The sequence below is a fragment of the Dermacentor silvarum genome, chromosome 2 (genome assembly GCF_013339745.2).
Source record: "Dermacentor silvarum isolate Dsil-2018 chromosome 2, BIME_Dsil_1.4, whole genome shotgun sequence".
Taxonomy (NCBI): domain Eukaryota; kingdom Metazoa; phylum Arthropoda; class Arachnida; order Ixodida; family Ixodidae; genus Dermacentor; species Dermacentor silvarum.
Window position 1 is genome coordinate 10,023,899 of NC_051155.1, and position 22,050 is coordinate 10,045,948.

Genomic DNA, 22,050 nt, shown 5'->3' on the forward strand with positions numbered 1-22,050 from the left:
AACTTGTTGCGCTTAGTTTTGAGTAACCAACTTTACGTACTTTCACCCAGCCAAGTCAATCCGTGTTATGCCTATGAGCCATGAAATCTACAATTGAATTCGGAATCAGCGGCGTCTAATGAATCAAGCTTCATTACACATGTTAACTGAGAGAAAGCGATAACCGCAATCACTTCTCCTAGCTTACTTCACGCATTACCACAAATCGAGCCCAGTTTGATGCTTGGTTAGAGCAGTCGCTTCGATAGACACCACCATGTTTGTTGACGAAAGCTTTTGGGGCAGCTTTTGGGGCTCCTGCTAAATTGATGAAATAACGTGCCCGACGCAAAACCCAAACACAGTTTGTGTCTTGCGCATGCGCAGTGGCTTCGACGCTATTTCGTTGAGGCCCCAAAACGTTCGAGGCTCGTATTCTAAAACTCTCTAATAATTGCTGGGATTTTACATGCCAAAACCACAATATGATTGGGAGGCATGTCGCAGTGGGAGACTCCGGATTAATTTTGGCCACCTCGGGTTCTTTAACGTATGCCTAAATCTAAGTACACGGGTGTTCCTGCATTTCGCCTTGATCGAAATGCGGCCGCCGTGGCTGGGAATGAAACCCGCGTCCTCTAGCCAGCAGCATGGCACCTCACAAGCTAAGCTAACACGGTGGGTGATGTTCATGTGACGTGGGGCACTGTTGTCATCGTGGCAAACATGTTTCGATATTAGCAGAATGAGTATCTGCACCCATGACGTTACGGGCACACCATCTAGAAGTAAAATCACCGGAACCCGCCTTTGGCTCGGGGTCTTGCTCCTATTTTTTTAATACCGTCTCGCATGCTTGGCCCACTTCTCCATGTTTAGATTCTCCTCTCTGAGGAGGATTCGATCTTACGTCCAACCTATCGAAATGAATCTCGAATGTAAGCGTGAAGAAAAATTCATCCAGCAGGAAAAGGAAAATGGCAGTAAAGCTTCGCGCCAGAAACTTGGAGTAGGTCAAAAGCTGTGCCCGGCGCGACACTTCACCCGGAAGGCATGGCCATGAACCCACTGGGGCATGTCATCCACCCGTGCTTCCCTTCTTTCATGTCGGCGCCACGATCGCCCCACGGCCCCGACCCTATGTTATCGCTCTCCCTTCCTAAGCATAGTATTGTTAGTACAGTGTACTGTGAAAAACCCACTACTTTCAGGTTCATCCCGATTCTCTGGGATCAAGTGCATAATGGTCAAGCGGGGTGTAAGTTCAAGTGCATCAAAGATCAAAGCCACCGGCTCAGACAACGGCGCAGAGAGGGAAGGGAAGGAGGGGGGGTGGGTCATTTCGTACACGCACAGCCACGCGGCCGGCTCAGTCGGCTAAAACATAGCCTTCGAGATTTGCTTCTACCCTATCAGAGCCACCTCTGGAGCGTGGATTGGGGCGCTACTTATAGCCCAAACAAAGCCAAGTCGCAGATTTTCAGTAGCCTAAATATAGCCACATAGCCAACTCGTCCAAGTCGACGCCAAAAATTTTTCCCGTAGCCCAATTTGGCTATATATAGCCAAACCTGGCAACACTGGTTGAGGCAGGCTTTTCAAAGAATCTTGCGAAGCGGTGTCCTTACAGTTCTTACAAGGTGCTCCCACCATCCACCCCACCATAGAGCTTTTGGATCAATAAACTTCCATTTGATGCCTTTACTGCTCAGGTGTCCGGCGACATCATCTTCTAATGACATTCTGAAAAGCTTTTGCAGATCCGTTTACATTTTCTTTAAGGTTCTCGCATTGTCAGAATAGATTACCTGGGGAAAGCCTTGTCGGGCACAAAAGTGAGACACAAGGAGATCAAGAATGATTCAGATGTCATACTGAACACAAGTTCTAAGTGGATCGCTCTTGAAGTTGCACAGGTGAATAGAGCAATGTATTCTTCATCTCTCATAACGATGTCCTTTCGAAGAGAGGTCCCACAAAGTCCACTCCGACCATTTCAAACGCGTGTGCTTGTATTACCCGATGCTTTGCGAGAGGAGCTACTGGAACGTTGCCTGGTGGAATGGTGTAACATTTGCACAAGTAACATTCCCTGATTACTTTCTTCACCAGGCTTCATGCTTTGCATATCCAGAAGCGCTCTTTCAACTTCGTCAGGGTATCTCGCACACCTCCGTGAAGTACTTTGCAGTAGGTTTTGCTTGCGATTAGCCTTGAAAAGTGGTGTTTGCTCGTCAGTATGATCAGCTGCTTGACACCTTCCGGAACTTCCTTCCGCAATAAACTGCCACCAACCCGAAGTAAGCAATCTTCAGTTCTGGAATGGGGGGGGGTTGAGGCCTGCGATGGGCAACGTGTCGATAGAACGACCTTCTGAGATAGCTTTGATCTCTGCGTTGAAAAACTTATCTTGTACCTGTCGAGTCCAGTATTGTACGTCTCTCGATAGCTCCGCTGCCGTGAGGGGACCAGTTTCTTTATCGTTGCCATTATGTCTGCAGCAACTGAGGAACCTCAGCACCCATGCTGTCACTCATAGCAGCTTATAAAGTCTGCTGTAACACTCCATTACAATTAGCAGAAGCGGTAAGTGAAACCTGATCGGCGACCTTTTCACTATAGACGACTTCTTCGTTGTCCGCTGTTTGTAGTGGTTGTGATGTCCACATGTGCTCAGGTTCGTGAAGCCAGTGAGGCCCAAGCCACCACAAGATACTCGTAGACACCTGGTCAGCAGATACGCCTCATGTCAACAGGTCGGCAGGATTCTCAGTAACAGGACAATATGTTCAAGCGGCAGGCTCGATTTGTTCGTGGATTTCAGTGAATCTGTTAAGAACGAACTGTTTCCATTTCTGTGCATGGCCCCTAAGCCACAATGTTATTGTCGAATCCGTCCACATAGTGTAGCGTAGCTGGGAGTCCATAAGCGTGCTTGATACGAAGCTCATCAACCAATCAATGCGCCCAGAAGTTTTAGGCGAGGCAAAGTAACCATCTTGATTGGAGCAATGCGTGACTTTGCAATGGAGTAACTGGAGTCTTGCTCGATCAGACACGACGTAGGCTACTGCACCATATGCAAACGGACTTGCATCACAAAAAACGTGCAATTGCAGTTTTTCTTTGCCACTGCCGATGTAATGCAGTACCCTAATTGATTGCAACTTTGTCAACTGGCTCACCCATTCTTGCAATTCTCTTCATAAATCTGCAGGCAGACACTCGTCCCAGTCAATTCCACGGGTCCAGATCTTTTGAAACAATATTTGTATGGACACCGTATACGGCGTGATGAATCCCATCGGACCGTATACTCTTGATGCTGCTTGCAAGACGGACCTTTCCGTGTCTGTATTTGCTTTAAGAAAATCAAGAAGATTGGCCATCGAGCAGCTGAATTCATCGCTCTGGGGACTCCACGCAATGCCCAGTACTTTAACTGAGGCTTCACGAAGTACAACCATCTCTTGGCTGGTTGAGCGGTGCTCACTTTCCAATGTGCTCATAAGCTCATTAGAGTTTGTCGTCAATTTGCGCTTGTTCATTCCTACCGAGAGCATGAGCTGTTGCGCCTCTCTACAGCTTCGTCGTCCGTATCAGCTCCTGTCACTAAATCGTCGGCGTAAAACGACTTGCCCAAGGTCTTGTGGTCGAACGCATACTTGGTGGCGCTCTTCTTATGTGGTGAAGAATGGCTGCCGTCAGCAGAAATGGGCTGCATGTTGCTCCACAAGGTACTCTGGTCATCCTCCACTCCTGCGCGTCCTTATGCAGAAACTCTGCAGCATCGCCTTCTTCGAACCACTGAAATCGGAACGCATCTCTGTCTTCTGAAGGAAAGCTTTGTCAATATCTGCCATTATGGCGATGGGGTGCGTCCTAAAGCGTAGTAATATTTTGACGAGGTCCTGGTATAAGTTGTCGCCCTTTTCGAAGCACTCGTTAAGCGACTTGCATCCCCGTGCTCTTGACGATGCGTCGAAGACGACTCGTACCTTTCTTGTCAGCGCTTGTTCTCGGATAACTTCTTTTTGTGGCATGTAATAAACCCTTGCCGGATTTCGAGGTGGGTCTTTTAAGACTTCCAAATGACCTGCTAGTAGTCACGAATTGTAGCCAAGGTCGATCCAAATAGGTCACGAAGCTTTGGGTGAAAAGCGGTTCAGAATGAATTGTCACCGACATCAGCAAGGGTGGTTATGGGAGCAGCAATTGAAGCGTGACTATGTTTTGAGGGAACAAACATTGGGAAAGAAAAAAGTGTACTTTAATGAAAGCTAGACAGTTGTATCCATTCAGCGAAAATAAAATTAATAATTAATTTTATATACGCATGGCGAGAAAAGAAACGACAACTCTATTTTACTTGATGATTATCAATAAATAGCTTATTTCAGCGCCCACCGATAGCGGCAGGCATTGACGCCGCTATCACTTGCAATGCAATGCAGCTCTTGAAGTGTGCAGAAAGGTGCTCTCGTAAAGTTCACCTGTTCACTCCCATCACACGTTGTGCTGTTTTGCTTGTCGACGTTTCTCTGAATTTGGTGACGCGGGTAGTTTCATTGTTTCCTAACCTGTTCAGTCGAAAGTAGTGAGTTGTGCCTGCCAGATAATTGTCTACTTTAGTTTTCGTGCGACAGCGCTGGCCGTCGGGCTTGGCTTCCGACGAAGCGACGAGCACTCTACGCCCGAAGCGCTCGTTGGCCTCCAAAGAAAGTATGTTCTGTGCAGGGATGCGATTTCGGCACCTGTATGGCTGACCTTTTCCTGAATCACTTTCTGCGCTGAAAGCTCGAAATGCCCATCAAGTCAAATGGCGGGCCATTTCAATGTACAGCTCAAATTTCAAATTTCGCGCCTTAGAGAACAAAATGACGTCACTTCTGTTTTTACTGGATATGACGTCACATTATTTTTTTCTTCCGCCAGAAGTGTTCCCTCCTCACACAGATGGCGCTACGCCCTATGAACTGCTGATGAACTGCCATGTTTTGAATGTATGGGCTTCTATGGAAGCTTCGCTACCAGACCTTGTTGTAGCGTCGCAAGTCTGTAAAAGACCCTCCTTGCTGGACAAGCGGCTCAAAAGCTTCTTTAGTCTGGTAATAGCGACTTCCTTGTTATCACTTGGCTCAAACCCGGTTTTCCAAGACAATGACACTTCGTATCTGCCACCCTGTAGCTCTATCGTTTTCTCGAAGTGCTGCCTCGTTGAGCTACACTTCGTATCTGCCACCTCGTAGCTCTATCGTTTTCTCGAAGTGCTGCCTAGTTGAGCTCATCTTAATTTCCTGGTTTGCATTATCGGTTATACCGATGCTATCCAGCTCCCAAAATGAATGGATTAGCTTGTCATTAGCGTGCGTCTTCAACACGCATACCATGAATCGTGAGTTGACTGCCTTTGACGAGTGCTCGGTGCTCCCTTGAAAGGTCCATCCGAACTTTGAGTTCATAGCGATGAGTGATTCCTTGTTTCCAGGTCTGGAGAGTTCACCTGTCATCACTGCCCACATCTGGCCCGAGCCAATCAGCACACTTATTATGTTTTCTCTTTCAATGGACGGGTGGATCAGTTCATCGGCGATGTCGTGTCCCGTTTTCTTGAACGATGTGACAAACAAAGAAGTCATCGTGTTCGCTGATATGTCTTGGCAAATGTGGGGTATCTCGATGGCTCTCAATGCAACTTCCACGTCCGAATGCTGACTTTGGGGGTGAAGCTCGACGATGTGAAGTCTTTTCGGTGTGCAACTGCTGACACTGCTGAAAGTGTTTATTACTGTGGTAGAAACGCCAAGACACCTCAACTTCAAACACCTCGAAAGAGCTTTCGTTACAAACGTGCGTTCACTTCCTTCGTCGAGCACGCTTCTGATGTAACGACATGAATAATTGCTCACTCACTGCCCATGCTTGGAAAGTCTGTAGGAGCACGCACGTCAAAGTGTCACCCCTTTCGTAGCTGTTAGTTGTAGCTGCACGTACAGACGTACTGGTGCCTTTCACGTCTTCACGGGCTTTTCGGTTTATCTTATCTGGGTCGCAAATACAAGACGCATGACAAGCCTCTGCAGCCAGAGCACACAATTCTCCGTCTGCACGCGGTCTCCTTTACTGGTGCGTCGAAAGCACCGCATGTCGGCAGAGAGAAGTTTCTTCTTCTCTGACAGCAGTAGGTCTGTATGGCAGGACTCCGTCAGATGCTGCATTGACTTGCAGTAAGTGCACCCTGTATCCGGAGGGGTTTTTGAAGCTTGGTTATAAAGCACTGTTGACGTTGGGATCGCACTGTCAAAACGATGGCTCTTATTGCAGGGTGTCTACCAACCGGGAAAACCGGGAAAACAGGGAATTCTCAGGGATTTTGAATATTCTGGAAAAACTCAGGGAAAACTCAGGGAATTTGTGCCTCTATCAGGGAAAATTACTGTAGGGATGGGCGAATATAGGGTATTGTCGAATATTTCATTGAATAATTCTATGTTCGTTATTCGCTTCGATTCGAATTCATGGATTCAATATTTTCGAATTATTCAGCGGTCCCGAATAGGCAGCCAAAAGCCGCGGACGGTCGGCGCACATCTCGGAGGCTATGCTTCACGTCATGGCTGACATACATCAACCATAAATCTCGAAGGCTATATGTTTTTGCATTAAAGAGCCTGAAATGTGCGACGCAGAAGAGCAGAAACGGCGCTAGCGCACAACCGAAACGAAGCGGCGGAGTCAGCATAGCCATAGTCAGCAGCGGAAATCGTACGTGAATGACAGCAACGACGGAACGCTTCGTGGCTATTTGTGCCTTTATTGCGTTTACCGCCGCGCATAACAACGCGTTGGCCGCGGGATTTCATAGTCGCCACCCATCATCGCGTCGATAGCTGCCGCGGTTTCTTTCGCAGCGGTTTCGTTTAGTTTCGTTTTGACTCAATACGCACGTCGGCCGCGTGCCTAAAGAGCTGCGTAGTGTCCATCCATGATTGCATAGATAGCGACCGCGATTTCGTCTGAAGTTGTTGCAGTGAACGGTAGTTTCGTTCTGACTCGGTGCGTGCGTCGGCCGGGTACGGTCACACTAGCGGCAAGTTGCCGTGCGTCAGCGCCTTGCCGCCAAGTCCACCGTGGCAATCGCGTCTCGCCGCGCGGCAGCGCGATATGATCTCGCGCGCTCTCGGAACGCGGATTCACCGTGAGCGAAAAGGGTGCGATCGGACAGCGTCCAGAAATCCCTCTGTAGAACCGCGAGAGACGACAATCGTCGATTGATAACCCGGCGCGGCGCGGCGGAGGTCCGGTTGCCATTGGCTCCGTGACGTCACCCTCGTCGCTCGCGGCACCCTCGGCAAGCCGTAACACCCCCGATTCCTGCCGCTTTTGCCGCGCGCGTCATGATGCGTTGCCGCTCGCGGCATGAAGCGGGCGTTTTTGCCGCTATTCGTGGCCATTCCCTTAAGCACCGCAAAGTCGCCGTTCATAATCGTGTCGATAGCGGCCGCGGTTGCGACCAACGTTACTAGATTAGCTTCAGTTTGCAAGCTCCGCCCGAGCCGCGCGCGCGACTGTGTCCCTTTTCCGTCTCCTCTCGCGGGGTGGCGCTGCCACCTCTCTCGGCCCTAAAACCGCGTTCGCTTGCCTCTGCTGTCAGCGGCCGCCTGCTCCGAGCGCGTTCCAGTGCGTTTCGTTTGCAACACGTGAATTTGTATTTCCTCCGCGATAAGATTGAAGTACAGACCTCAGGGATGGTGAATAAATTACCTTAACTAGTCCATACCCTCGCATTGCTCTTCGCATTACCGCAGATGTGCACATCTGCGGTAATGCGAAGGTATGGACTGACGTGCTATTCAGCTATAATTGCGCGTTAGACGTTCAGTTAAACAGCTCAACACAACAATAGCCAATCTCGTTTGTTATTTCGGTGTCTCTTAGTGTAGTTGTTTATTTGACAACATAGTTTAAGGCCAGCGATGTCGTTTCCCATCTTTGCGTAAGTTACGAGACTCCGCGTTCATTTCGCGTATTCGTTGCTTGCTCGGGAGTCTGGACCAACGTGTCTGGACGAATGAATGAAAGAGAGCTTGTGTTTTGATTCAACAAAGTAATTTATTACTCTGTAAAATTACAAAAAAATTTTATGCGCCCACTTGGCCATGGATAACGCATTTATCTACAGCAAACGGGCCTTCTTATTTGCCACGGCGGCTTTCTCGCTATTCTCAAGGCGGCGATTCACATCCCTAGCGTAGAAGTGCATCCTGGTAACTATAATAAAATTCAGTACCTGACATGTAAAGGCAGCCTCATGCTCTACGCATCCAAGACGATCGATGTTCTCCATCTCCAGCTCATCAAGCACGTCCCAAAAGATGTCTGATGTAACTTGATCCCCGCTCAAAGAATGTGAAACTGCGCGGTTCACAATTTTCACAAAGTGCAGCATTTTTCTCGAAGGATGTTTCAAACATCCTTCCTTGAAGCTCCTATAAAACACTCACAGAAACAGTAAGTGTCCTAGACACTACAACAGCCTTATCAACCCTAGGCACAGCAGTTTCCATTTTGAGCTTGTACACAACAACACTGGCGTCAACAACTTCAAGAGACCAGCCTTGAATTTTCTCCTTTGTTTTTGCCAAATCCACGAGCTCGCTGTAGAGCGACGCGATAGCTCCACACACAGGGGAGTTACTTCCGTCATCGCACAGGCTTGTAACATCACCTTGCCTTTTGCGCACCTTAACGGGAGGTGCCCTCTGCACAGCTGGTTGCTTACGTTTCCGCGCCGGTTTCGACAGGTATGAAGGGCAGTTCGGGAACAAACGGGGAACAGCGTCGTCCTTGAGCGCCCAATTGTCGCGCGGAATGATAACAACGTCCCCGTTTATGTTGTGCACGAACTCCTTCACTAAGTCACTGTCCTCGAAATGGAGATCGCACACAACGCAAGAGCTTGTGAGCTGCTTGTCCAGTCGTGGAATCGCACGCTGCCACACTTGAAGACGTGAAGAATCTCTAGGCGCCCGGAAGAAATGCCGCTTCTCGGCAGATCTTTGAGAATCGTAACCGCTTTTGCAGCCGGTTACGAAACAACGCGGCATGTCGGTTGGTCACGATACAACGCCACTTATAACGTCAGACGACTCGAACGTGAAGAACAAAGCACATGAACAAAGCGCACCACCACAGCACCAACAACAACGGTTCGCGCAACGTGCTTCGAGGAGCCGCGAAGCCGGGCCGAGCGTGTGACTAGCGCCACCACGCGGCGGGAGACGGAAAGGGGACACGCGCCGCCGCGGAGCTTTCAAACTGAAGCTAATCTAGTAACGTTGGTTGCGACAAGCAGTTGTTTCGGTTTGACTCGGGGCAAAGCTGTCGAGGATGAAGCGCACTGGCTACATTACGATGGACGTGCGATCCGTTGGCGTTGAGCTTACTGGCGAAAAAATTATCGGGATGTGCGCGCGGTAGTGCAAAGCGTGTCGCAAATGATGGCGCGCGCCGCAGCCGTGCTGCGAAGGAAGTCGCGAGGCTTCGATCGCCGCTGCGAGAGCCAATCAGTCACGAGATGACGAGAATTGCAGCTTCCGCACTGCTTTTGTGCTAAATAGCGAAAAGATTTGCTCATCCATTATACTAATAAAATCGTGCTGACGTAGTAAGCATTTGCTTATTGTTTTCTGCATATCCTGATAATTCGGACATTTTTTTTTTTTTCAATCCCGTGAAGTTCGAATTAACTAGGTTTTACTGTAATATGTGATATATACTGTTCAAACTATTCGATTCGAAATTATTTGACCAAATCACTACTCGCTTCGAACCTCAAATCCACTATTCGCCCGTCCCTAAATTAGCTGTAATTTAATTGAAAGGGAACGAAAGTTGCGGTAATGGAGGGAGGGAGGGGGGGCGACGTTTAGCTGCGCCACCAAATGCGTATTTATATAAAAATGTGGTGAGGCGAGAAGGTGGTAAAGACTCCGGACGCTGCTCGACGAGTGTCCCGTTCTGATGTCGTCGAAAACTTCCGAGCCGCCCCCAGAGGCACAGGCAACAGTCACCAGCGCCGTGCGCGTTCGGTGCGAACGCGGGCAAAACGCCGACGGCGTCGACAACAGTTCGGCGCATTGCTGATGCTGCAGCATGTCTAAGTTTATACAGCTGATCGATAAAACTACTATCCTTACTCCGTATAGCTCTCTACTAATTTGCTATCGCAATTGATGCTTCGCATTTTTTTTAACATGCTTACTAAAGAGTGACAGCATCAGGCAACATGGTGTCAGCCCATCTTGATGTAAAAGAAAGTTCCGTTTCACTCAGGGAATTTAGCAAAATCACTCAGGGAAAACCTGGAAAACTCAGGGAATCTGAAAATGTCAACTTGGTAGACACCCTGTATTGTTTCTAGGATGAGCTGCCACGTCGTATCCTTTTTTGCTCCCCAAATTCACTCTTTTCTACGCTTTCCAGTTCAATAGAGACGAACTGAAGCAGACGCTCTAGCTCCGTGGCACACTGGACATTGTCATTGGCCGAACTTGCAGCTTGTGTAGCGCAAGATCTGTGATACCCTACGATGACGTGATGTGGCAATGCCCTGAGTAGAACGTCGCATAGCATCGACGAGAAAAACTACTTGCTCACGCCAAGCGCCTCCAGTCCCCGCGTGTTAATGAGCAGCTGGTCGTACAACTTTCAAAGTTTTGTTACTTCACTAAAAGGACGCACAGTATTGAGCCTTCGAAGCCTTGAGAAATACTTCTGCTCCAATTGCTTCTTGGTGCCGAAACGTCTTTTCTGCATGTCAAACGAATCCGCGTAACACACTTCGCTGGTAGGCAGCCCCGCCATAGCTGTCGCCGCGTCTCCTTTCGAAAATAACCTCAGGTAGTTAAATTTGTCGGTAGCTGTAAGATTTCTGTTCTGGTTCATGATCTGGCCGAATTGCTCCCAGAACTCATTCCACTTGCACAGATCAGTGGCGAAAGAATTATTTACCGCTTCGGCAACGGGACTCCTGGCCTTTCAGATTGTCCCATGGCCGCTGGCATGTGGTCCTCATATTCAATCACGGTAGCATAATTCGCCTCGAATGCCTCGTCACTTATGTGGCTCTCTAGTTCATCATTAATCTTCAGTTCATCGTTATTGTTCTTGAGCCACTCATAAATACAGTCAATCTGTCGCGATGCCACGACATTGTTTTTCTAGCAGCGCACTTGCCTCTTGAATGATCTTGGTGTTCTGGGCCCTTCGTGTAGTCCGTTTCAACTTGAGCTTATCTGTGGCGGTCAGCTGATACGTCTCCTGTGTGGTTCCAGTCGGTAGCCACCAGCGAAATACCTTGACGGTGGCTCATGGCTGTCCCCTCCTGGGTTTTTCGGCACCAATTGTAGAATATGTGGCACACAGAACAGCCAACAAAGACTTGGATAGGCGTTTCTTAGCGTCCACCTGAGCCCAGAACGTCAAAGATGGCTGCCAGTCTGTTAGAACACGCTCCCTGGCCCAAAGCTCGTCCTCTTCTTTTTTGTAGCACTCCTGAGGCCGTGTCCAACCGTGCGCCCATGGTTGCAGATGCATCCGAAAAAGTAGTCTGCGTTTTGCTGACGAACTGTTCATCCCGAGCTGTCGTGCTTCCATCTCGGATGACAATTGGAGTTGTAGAATAAACAAGTGGAATAGAGGCGCGAGACACTACGCACCAAGCATCGTCTGCTATTGCTCGTGACAGCGTATAACACCGTGTGCAAGAAATGACACGATTCACACCATTTCGCCTTCTCTGTAGTCGCAAAGTCCAGACAATGCTGGACGTCAAGACATCGACCAATTGCCAACTGACACTGAGGAATTTGCAGAGCATGCCGGCATGTTGAAGCTCGCACGGCTGCACATCGGCCAGCAGCAGCAGACACTCACGACGCTACAACATCCGCCACAGAGACGTGTCCTACAACCCCGGAGACCAAGTTTGGGTGTGGAACCCCGTTCGCCGCCGTGGCCTCTGTGAAAAGTTGCTGAGCCGGTATTTTGGTCTGTATAAAGTGCTACGCCGTGTCAGTGATATCAACTACGAAGTGGTCCTGGATACATCACAGGCACGAACCAGGACACAGACAAACGAGCCCAGATAGTTCATGTTGTGCGCATGAAACTCATATCATTCACCTTTTGTTCCTGCTTTTCATTTAGCTTCGCGAGCTTGCTTCTTCGTTCTTTGACTATGCCAGCGTGACGTCAAATTTTTTGGTACTTTTGCTTTGTCTGTGTTGCTATTTTTCGTGGACTGTAGGCTTTGAGCATGCCACCTTGCTTGCCATGTTTTACATCCTTCTCTCGTCATCGTCAGCCATCATGCGCCTCTTTCTTTCCCTCTTCCCCTTCCCCCAACGCCGAGTAGCTGGCTAGAGGAATTTACCTCAGGCCAACCTCTCTGCATTTCGTCTTATTTTTTCTGCTTACACCTATTTTGCAGCATCGAGGCAATGTTTTTGTTCAGAAGGGGGGATAATGCCACCTGCAGGTAGTGGGTCGAGCCCAAAAGAACAAAGACCGCGCGTGTCTTCCTGCTCTGCTCGCGAGCCAACCCTGACGGAGGCGCTTTCCAGGAGCCAGCTGCTCTGCGGCTTATTAAACCTCCCCAAGAGTACCTCTGAAGGCTTGTGACAATATATTAGACACACAGCACGATCCTCTTCTGCAATATAGACACACAAATATTGCAGTGGAATGTCAGGAGACTCCACGCAATCTAGATGGTGTTAAAGAACTTCATAAACTAAGTCCAGAAGTGCTGTGTGTCCAGGAATTGCACTTAATTTGTACACACGCAAACTTAGTTACAGAATGTCATTTTTTAGAAGGACCGCGACGACGCTTGCGCCTCGTTGGGCAGTGTGGCTATAATAGTAGATAGAAGTGTCGCCTGCAAGAAGTTACAACTCTGAACGTCCCTTGAAGCAGTTGCCATCCAAGCACTGCTGTTCAATAAGCTGGTGACTACTTTTGCTTATATTCCTCCCAGCTATCAACTTCACAGAACAGAACTTCAGAGCCTTATTGATGAACTTCCAGTACCCTGTATACTCATAGGGGATCTAAATGCGCATAGTGCCATGTGAGGAGACTTGCGTTGGGATGCGAGAGGCCGCCTAAAAAACTTTTTTTCCTCGGGTAATAAGAAAGAGCCACCATTTATAGCGTTGCACATAAAACATTTTCCTCAATAGAATATGCAAGTGCAACTAAACGAGGACGTAGAAAGAAACAGACACACGGAGACAGCGGTACTTTCAACTATGGATATTTATTTTCGCACCAACGATACCGAACTAGCGGAAACAAGAGAGAAAAAAAGAACATTTAGTGGTACATATCGATGAACCGTACATGTATCTAAGGCATGAGCAAAACGTACACTGCAATTGTTACAGCGATAAACCGAGGAATCGTATTTCAGAGACCGACACTGAAGCCTTGCTTATGCACCTTTCTCCAAATTTTTCATCTTAATAGGCCTCTGCAATCTCTCTTGTCATCCTGCTATAAGCCCTATACAAAGTATTGACACGTATACATGTTTATCTTTCACCGGTGGCCGCTATCCTCCAGCTAACAAATGTTAAACGTTATCGCTCGGCGCAGGTCGTGCCTGCATCGGAAGCTTCTCGAATGTTATCGATGCTTCTATCCGTCGTCTGTGGTCACCGACGCTCATGTAATCTGATTGTATGAGCGACGCGAATTGTCTAGAACTTTCTAGAAGACACGCGGGCACCAGGGATTCATCTGGAACATTCGATGACTCGCGTATAAAAGCCAACGCGTTTCGCCGCTGATCAGATTTCGACGACCACCAACTGGGTTCGCCGCTTTCATTGTGCTTCGACTGTAGCTTCCTTTTGTGGGCACAGGTTTGCCCAATAAAGAATCAGTCTCGTCATACACAGTGTTACGACTGTTTACTTCAGCGTCACTACTACGTGACAGTATATACGTCCAAACATGGGATTGCAGCCACAATCTCCGCATGGCCCGAGGTCACTCTAGTGACGTTGTATTGGTGCTCTTTTAGTCTCTGATTGATGCCTCTGCCATTCTTTTGCACGAAAGCGGAATGGCTCAGCCAACGTTACAAATTGTTTGCGATATCAAATAGAACATACGTTCGTTTTGTTAATCTCTCAGCTTCTCTAGATGCTCGGGGGCAGAGAAAACGACGTCCACCCCCAACTTCCCTGCTATTATTCTGCGAAATACAATGAATGTATGGTTCCAAAGCAACTTTCTTTGCTCTAGCAGTGCTACTGCTTTCCTTTGATGTGTTTTTATAGTTCCTGCTCAAGCCCTCCGCAACCGAGGTGAGCATACGTAACGGGTGACTAGAATCTGCCAGGTTTCACTTTGTGGTGACTCACGAGAGAATTATTGAAACCAGATGTTACTATTGCGTGGTTTACGAGTTTTGAATGACCAGAAGGAAATGGAAGGACTGGCCTTTTGGCTGATAGCTCCTTATATCTAGCTAACTGTAACCATGTTCTTCATGAACATATGAAAAAATCGCACCAATGTCATGAAAGTGTTCAGATTTGTGTACAATTTTTAAATTATTTTGAATAACGAATAGAGTCATTTTGACTGGCTTCAAAAACCCTAACCTCGTTCACTTTGTCATTGACTCCCCGTAGGCAATTTCATAAGGTTTTTAGACTTGGGATTGTACTTATCACCACAAAAGGTCTGCTGGAGTTATCAGCCGAGTCGGGATACGTTGTGTCATGAGGTTTTCTTTCGGTGGCATTTTATTGACTTCAAGGCTTCATTCGAGTGATGTGTCATCACTGTGCCGTCAGGGTGGTCTTTTCGGCGTCTGCGATGGAAGATCTTTGGAATTTTCATGAAGAGCAACCGTACCTCCATCGGTTGCTGCTTTTAGTTTTCCGGATAAGGGCTTAGGGACTGGCTGCTGGTTGGGCCAGCATACTGTCCACACTGCAGTGACTGGGGCCTGGCGGCGGCGATTGGGACGGTCGTCGAGAGCTGCACTAAGTGGCGGTGAGGTAGTCGACGATATCGTGAGGTTGTTCACCTTGCTGTGGGCTCACTGCATTCGCGGCAAACACTTGTACTCCCAAGTCACGGTGTGTGGTAGACGTGGCCGGCTCCTTCACAGTGATGGCAGGGCGGGCGGTGGTGCACCATACATCTCTCTTCCTTGTGTAGTTGCACTGGGCGACAGGCGGGTGAGCTGGTGCTGGGGACAATAGAATTGCGGCGTTACGGGGCCCTGGCACATGTGCAGATGTGGACTTTGACAGTCGGCAACAGTGGCGTAGGTCATCACCTGCAGCATGGGATACGGCGATCTGGGCTGCGCTTCAGAAACTTGCATCCCTCGTTGAAGTTCGTCCTTGACCATGCCAGTGGTCGAGGCCCCCTGAGGATGCGACAAATGGAAGATCTTGCGCACTTCTTCGTGCACAATGGACCTGATGGTCTCTCGGAGGTCGTCAGAGCCCAGCGCTTGGATTTTGCACTGCGGCATGAGCAGTTGGCCTTGTGCACATTACCAGAGTCATCTCAATCGGCGTCAGCTCTGTCAAAAATTCTGCTATGGTCTGGGGTAGGTTTCGGGTCAGTCGGGCGAAGGGTTCTAGCTTTACACCCCCATCAGGAAGCGGACTTTTCTCTCCTTGCACATTTCCTAGTTGGTGTGCAGGAAAAGACGGGTCATCTCTTTCATGAAGATGGCCATTGGGCAGCTGCACTCAAGCTTCCAGTCTCTCTTCAAAATGACGCCCGTAAAGATTTTCAGGAAATTGCTTCGAAACAAGTCCCACATTGTTAGTGTGGTCTCCCAGTTCTCAAACCAAGTCTTTGCGGCATCCTCCAAGGAGAAGTACATATTGAGCAGCTTGTCCTCAGAGTTTCAGTTGTTGAAGGTTGGCACCCTTTGGAATGTGTCGAACCGGGTTTCCGCATCGTTGGACGAAGCTTCACGGAAGATAGGTGGTTCCCGGGAGTTTAGATCTTTAGCTAAATCAAGGGTCACTAAAGCTGCACCTGTGTAGTACAAGCTTAATGCATTCCTCTAAGTCAACATGTGTGCACCATATCGAGCATCCAGGTCTAAATCCAATCTGGCATGGGCTCAATAATGTAGAATCCGTTAAGAAATTTCATGATACAAATGTGCAATACCCTTTCTATTAATTTCCTAACATTCCAAGTTAGTGCAATTGGTCCTATGTCCATTCCCACTCCTTGTTTCTTAAGCAGGGGGATTATTTTTGCAAGTTTCCAGTCATGAGGAAAACATGCGCTCATGACGGAGTCCCAGACAACACAGTAACATCCTCGGGATGTCCCGAGTATGTCACCCTAAGGATGTTTATGATCTCCTCTAATGGTACTAGAATTGCACTAATCCAGTCCTGTTGTCCAGCCTCATAACAACCTCAAGACATCCTGGAAACATTTCAGGACTTTTTCAGTTTGTTTTGAGTATGATAGTTTGCAGGGCTGGTTGGATACTACATTTCTTAAAATCGTCTGTCATTGCTGCATATAATCTGTTTGCAATATTTTTTCATGCATTGAGAGTCAAATGTTGCCGGGAGCTTTTGTTGAAATAAACACTGCCCCTAGAAACGCACGTAGGCACGGCTAGTCAGTTGCTGACACAAACAGAATAAATGAAGATAATCATTTATTTGTAAATTATGACATCGATCTTGTTGGTGCGTAGTAGTCGGCAAAGGAACCTAGAAAGAGAAAGTCAAGAATGAGTCAGTACAGTGAAGAGTAGAACAAGTGTATATGCTGCCCCTGAACTTATAAGATTGTGTATACTACTACTGCAAGCAGTTACATAGGTTGTTCCCATCTGTATGGTAAGAACAGGAAGACTGTTTATTCAAGCGTGGTACTTCCTCGGGGTAATGATGCCGGTGAGCAGGATCGTTCCAGGCTGATGAACACTGTACTGCTACCACTGTGTCCAACGCGGTGGACAGTAAGAGTAAAATCAATGGACAGGTTCGTTGAAAAAGGGTGCAGGCGACTTTGCAGGAACTGGTACAAGTTCAAATCTCTTTCAGTGGTACCGGCAAGACAGCCATAAAAGGATATGAGAAAGTATTAAAGAAGTTCGAAACTTTATTGGGTGTCAACTTTTCTATAGCCCTGGGCCGGTATTTCATAGCGATGCCTTTCCGATGTTAATGCCTTTTCGTGCTTGGTCAGTGGTCAGAGCGACGGTCCACTCATGTTATCAACGAGATCAGCCGGCTGTGAGCGGTGGATAAGACTACTATAGAATAAAGCATAACACATCGCTACAAAATACTGGCCCTGTTTGGCCCATGCAAGGAATTAGCGAGGATGCTTCAACGCGCAGTTTACCACGCTGTAGGAGCAAAAGAAGCAGCAGAGGCTCTTTGTGACCGCTTCTCAAGGCTATGATCTGACGCCTCATTTGACGTCCTATGGTAGTGGACGAACTCAAGAGCAACAGAGTTCGGTCTAAAGAACCTCGTGTGCCCAGAGTTTCGCAGCCGCCCAGAAGGCTTCAATTCACATACAAACCCAAGGAGCCTGCAGCGCTTGATGGCAAGTCGTCATAGAGAAAATAGTTTTTTTTGCCGCTATCGATCGTATTACCAGCAAGATCCGACGGCGATTTGAGCAGCCAGGGATGGAGCAGTTGATTAGCCTCGAGCGCACTGTGACTGACGCTGCTGCAGGTCGAAACTTCGCGGCAAACAGCCTAAATGAGCTTTTAGGAGCACACGCTGCAGATTTTGACATCGGCAGGCTTTAAGTGCAACTCGTGCTTCTCCCAGCGCTCCTGTGTGATGAGGGTCCGGCTCTAAGTGAACGTATGTTACAAATTCTGCAGGGGAAGTCTGCAGATATGAGTAAGATGATGGACCAGGTACCTTGAACTCGTGTTTACTGTGCCTGTGTCAGCTGCTTCAGGAGAGCGATCTTTCAGTGCTCTGAGGCTAGTAAAAACATTTTTGCGCAATCGGATGACGCAGAAGAGGCTGACACACCTTCTCCTCCTCCTTGTGCACAAGAAGAGAGCTGTGGAACTGCACTTGGATGCCGTTATGAAAGAGTCCGTGTCTATACGGCAGAACAAATAGCAACCTTCGGCCTCCTTTGACAACCTCTCCTGCCCAACGCCCTCTTTCATGCCAGCCATGAAGCTCGTCAATTTGCGATAATAGCTTCGTACTTAGTGCCTACTTTCTTGCATACTTGTATCACACTTGTGTACTTGTTTTACAGTTCACACTTGCTTCACTGTGGGAGTGAATGCAAAAATATTAAAAATGATTTTTCGCAGCTTTCGAACCCGTTTTGTCATTTGCGCGGTCTGTGCAGGTTTTCAGTACTTCTAAAATTCCCAACCATTTTTAAAATGTGTACCAATGCAGAATAAGCAAGGATACAAATATGATAATTTAATACGGCTGAAATCAATTAAAACATTAATAATTCATGTAATTAAAATTATACTAATTAAAATAATAAAAAGTAATGTAAATAACGAATTACAAATGTCGCAAAAAACATCTCCCAAAAACGTTCCAGGAGAAGACTTGCCGTTCATGTGGGGAAAGCGAACAATGGGGTTGATACCCTACAAAAGCAAGACGTATGCAAGTTGGTTCCGACCGAAGTAGAAATCGCAGCACAAAAAGAGCAAGTGCACAACAGGACAGGCGCTAAACCAAGATTTATAGAAAAAATGTCGCATTTTTAATTGAAGCGCATGAACAGCATTCTGCAAAGATGCCCGAAGACCTACAGAATTGAAAGCTTACCCTGATGAAGCGTGGTTTAAAAAGCAAATGCTGAATCGGAAACCTATGACCAGGAAAGAATTATATAGCAGTTGGCACATAAAAAAATAAGCAAGAGCTGCAGCAAATCGACAAAATCGAGAACTAGGCTTTTAAAAAGCAAGGCTCTGCATGAACACAGCAGTCATTTTTAATGTTTTTATTTTGTAACAACATTTGGCGAGATTTCTAATAGCAATTTCTTTGGCGGTGTCGTCATTTTACTTGATTGCCATTATTGCCACTGTTACGCAAGTCTGTGCATTTCTGCCATGGCATCCAGTACGGTGTGGTTGTCTTGGTTTCATCTTGATCTTGGTTATTGTGGTCTTATATCAACCATGTGATACAAAATCCAAGCATGCACTTGGATTGAAAGTGCGTGCTTGAACTGAAAGCAAGAGGTTCTGGTTGAAACTATAGCTATAAAAACTGGTAACCATGTTGAACATGTGCTTTCTTTTTTCTTTCTTTCTAGGCAAGTTCGTCACATGGATGCTGGTTAGCTGAAGGCAAGATGGAGTGCTGCGCTCGAAAGGCGTGGAAGTCTAATAAACTGCCTGTTGCACCTGGCTTCAGCTGTTGCATTCGAGTATGCCTCTGTGGAAGAAGCACGTGTTGGCCACAGGAAAACAGGTTTTAAAGCAGGAAACATCAACTTGTATGCATAATAAAGTATACGAGTGCTAATTATAACAGACAGATCATGGATGCACAGAAATGCGCAGTCATTATTACATTAGATAGGAAAAAAGTGTCTGAACTGACATGCACAACAAAAGTAGAAATAGCGGCAATCATTTTACATTCTTAAGAAACAAATGCTGCTGCAGCATTTCCTGAAAAGCCACTGGATCGGGTAGGGAAACTAGTTCACCGGGAGGGCTATACTAAAAGGGCAACTCCGGCGATTTTTCTATGTCCACTGATCTCAATAAAATTTTGAAGTGTGTTCTCTTTGGCACTTTTCTGTGCCAAACGATACGACTTCAAGTCACTTAGTTTTCCTGAAAATGAATTTTAAAGATTAGTTGCATGTTCCCAACTCATGCCTGTAGCAAAGCCATGACGTAACCCTGCTAAGCATCAAGTACGATGCCGTTCGGCTTGCGGAACGCGGGCCAATCCTTTCAGCGTTTCATTGATTCTGTCACCCGAGGCCTGCCTTTCGTTTTTGCAAACATTGACGACCTTCTCGTTGCAAGCTCTTCCGCAGAAGAACATCTTCACCACTTGTGGTTGTTTTCACGCCTTGCCAGTAACAAAATTGTAATAAACGCCGCCAAGAGTGAATTCGGTCAACCCGAGCTCGAGTTCCTCGGTCATATCGTCGACGCTAACGGCATTAGACCACTGCTGCCCAAGATTCGCGTCATCGAAGACCTTCCCCGACCGTCCACACTCACCAAGCTTCACCAATTTCTAGGATTTGTCAATTTCTACCGCCAATTCATCCCCGATTGCGCACGACTTATGGCTCCGCTAGAAGCTCTGCTAGTCACTAAACGTAACCAAGTGCTTCAGTGGAATGAAGAGGCCACCGACGCTTTCACAAGAGTCAAGTCTGCCCTCGCCGACTCCACGCTGCTTAGACACCCAAATCCAGACGCACCCACTGCCATTATGACCAACGCTTCAAACACCGCTGTTGGTGCCGTTCTGCAGCAATTCATCGACAATGCGTAGCATCCACTCGCCTTTTTCTCCAAGAAATTGAAGCTTGTGCAGTCCCGCTGCAGCGTGTGCAGCCATGAATTACTCGCAGTTTGCCTGGCTATCAAACATTTTTGCCATTTCCTCGAAGGCCGTGCACTCACTGTCTTGACAGACCGCAAGCCCCTTGTGCACGCAATGAACCGTTTGGCATCCTGTTACTCGCCCCGCGAGAGTCGGCACCTTTCCATGTTTCCATGTGCAGTTTCCATGTTGACGTCGGATCCTTTCATCATTGATGTCGACTTACTCGCCAGCCAACAGCGTGACGACACCGAACTCCGCACACTCCGGAATTCGTCAACGTCCCTGAAATTGGAGGACATCGTCGTGACTCCAGATGGGGGGGGGTACGTCCGTCGTCTGCGACACTTCTACAGACACACCTAGACCATACATTCCGGCATCCCTTTGCAGACGTCTGTTCAAAACCGTGCACAACCTGTCGCATCCTGGCACACGCGCGACACAGAAGCTTCTTTCCAGTCATTTCGTTTGGCCTCGGCTAAACGCACAAGTTTGTCATTGGGTTCGCTGCTGTTTGTCGTGTCAACGCTCCAAGATCCAGCATCACCCCATTCTGGCTGCGAAGTCTTTTCTTCCACCAGATGCTCGTTTTGACACCGTACACCTGGACCTCGTCGGCCCTCTCGCACCTTCGAAAGGTTACTGCTACCTGCTGATATGCATCGACCGCTATACACGGCCAGAAGCTACACCCATATCTGACATCTCAGCGCCCACTGTTGCAGCTCCTTTCGTGTCTACATGGATTGCAAGGTTCGGCTGCCCATCCACAATAATCACCGATCGCAGACGGCAGTTTCACTCTGCACTCTTCAACGAGCTACTCAAACTACTCGGAACGACACGTTTTCGCACGACTGCTTACCACCCGCAGTCCAATGGGCTTGTTGAACGTTTTCACAGGCATCTCAAGACATCCCTTATGGCGCATGAATCGCCGGAGAAGTGGGTTCTGCATTTGACTCTCGTTTTACTGGGCATCAGAGCCGCACTCAAGAGCGACCTAGGTTGCTCCTGTGCTGAGCTAGTCTACGGCACTCACCTACGCCTTCCATGCGATTTCTTTGTCGCCACCAGCAAAACACCTATGCCATCACCTGCCGACTACGTTGCCGAACTGCAAGCTTTCTTCAGCCAGATACGCTCCGTACCTACACGATCGCAAGAAGCAAGGTCTCCGTACGTTTCTCCCGTAGTCACCTCTGCTACCCACGTTTTAGTGCGTAACTGTGCCGTGCGGAAGCCGTTGCAGCCACACTAATCCGGGCCATATTGTGTTCTCGAGCGTCGTCTGACGACTTTTGTTGTGAATGTCAATGGCCGATCGGACACAATTGCCCTGGAACGTCTCAAACCCGCCTACGTTGAAGCACCTGCATCATCGGCCCCTCCAATGTGTAACGCAACCCTGCTGCATCCATCGACGCCGCCTCCGTCCGTGCCACACAAGACCAACGCC

At 48.0% G+C, this 22,050-nt stretch overlaps 1 protein-coding gene across 1 annotated transcript in view; it reads left to right on the forward strand.

Moving 5' to 3' along the window:
• Positions 1-19,424, forward strand: part of LOC119441314 (cytochrome b-c1 complex subunit 6, mitochondrial) — a 47,130-nt gene extending 27,706 nt beyond the window's left edge. Inside the window, exon 2 of the mRNA XM_037705938.2 lies at positions 19,330-19,424. The gene's annotated coding sequence lies outside the window, so the exon portion shown is untranslated. The remainder of the gene's footprint in view (positions 1-19,329) is intronic.
• Positions 19,425-22,050: the final 2,626 nt, after the last annotated feature.